We start from the raw sequence: 1,238 nt of genomic DNA on the forward strand, positions 1-1,238 counted from the left end.
GTCCCTCGGTCTCGAGGGCTGGGATTCGGTCCGGCCGGCGGCCCCAAACACACTGGGCCCCTCGGGCGCTGCGGCGGGGGCGTGGCCCTCCCGCCGCGGCCGGGGCAGGGATCTCGCCTCCGCCGAGGAAGGCTGGCGCCACCTCCTCTTCCTTCCGGTTTCCCCTCGCACCCTCCCTCGACCGGTCCGTCTAGCGCGGAAAGCAGCGTCCTCTGCGGGCGCCGCCGCACGCTCCTCAGGGCCCGAGCACCGCCAGACTCCTCCCCCGGGAGCCGTGCCGCTCGCCCGCGCCGCCTAGTCAACCCGGGGCCCAGAGACGCCCGGCTCGCCGCTCCCGCCCCGCCCCCGCCGCGCGCGCTCGTCCCCTCCTGCGGCCCGGGAGCGCGCGGGCAGCGGACCGTTGGCCAGCCCGCGGGCGCGCCCCTCTCGCGGAGCTTTCTTCTCTCCGCCGAGCGCGCCTGTTTGCACGGGCGGCAGTTTTGCAGTTTGCCGGGTACCCGAGACCGCCCCGCTCAGCCCCCTCCCTTACTCTAGCTTCCCCCGCCCTTTTCCTTTGCTGGATCCCACCGGAAAGCCATAACAATTGGGGCCGCGCAGGCGCGAAAAAGGAAACGGAAAGAGCAGGAAGGGCGGGGGCGGCGCGAGGGACGGGAGCGTAATTGAGGGGGTTCCCGGGAAAGGTCAGGGGAGAGCCCGCCAAGGGCGCGTGCGCCGAGCTGAGGTCGCCCCCGCGGCCCGGGCCGCAGAGCCTTTGGGCTTGGACTGGGGAAGCCTGGAAATTCGCTGCTAGGAAATGTAGACTGTAAAACACCAAGTGTTATGCCGTAGGCGTTTTTTGAACCCCTTGAAATTTTCCCTGAAATATGGAGATGTCTGTAGGCTGGGTCGAGCGGGGAGCAAGTAGGACTAAACAATTCCAGACTAGGGGAAGGAGAAAGTTGGGGAGACGTTGGGCGGATCGCCGAGTGGGCTTTTCCTTCTCAGTCCCTCTGTTCCAAAACACGCCCTCCAGTTTCCAGGACATGTTTTAAGTTTTACCGTGCCCAAGGAAAAACTCAAAGCAGGATCCGAAAGGGCCCGCAGTTCGGGAGGGAAGGGAGACGGGAAGAAACAAACGTCTGGGTGTCGAGGTATCCTCGGCTTGTGATAGACGCCTTCGGTCTTGTGCTGCAATGCGGCCGCCACCCCTTCCCCCCTAGCAAGTCCAAACGAGCGCCTTCAGCTTTGCTTCACAAAGC

General features: G+C 65.8%; 1 protein-coding gene across 1 annotated transcript in view; it reads right to left on the reverse strand.

The window, feature by feature from the left end:
* Window positions 1-588, reverse strand: part of KBTBD2 (kelch repeat and BTB domain containing 2) — a 31,272-nt gene extending 30,684 nt beyond the window's left edge. Inside the window, exon 1 of the mRNA XM_023512470.1 lies at window positions 530-588. The gene's annotated coding sequence lies outside the window, so the exon portion shown is untranslated. The remainder of the gene's footprint in view (window positions 1-529) is intronic.
* Between the last annotated feature and the right edge of the window lie 650 nt (window positions 589-1,238).

This window comes from Otolemur garnettii, unplaced genomic scaffold (assembly GCF_000181295.1).
Source record: "Otolemur garnettii isolate 467f Iridium unplaced genomic scaffold, OtoGar3 scaffold00028, whole genome shotgun sequence".
In the NCBI taxonomy this organism is placed as follows: Eukaryota; Metazoa; Chordata; class Mammalia; order Primates; family Galagidae; genus Otolemur; species Otolemur garnettii.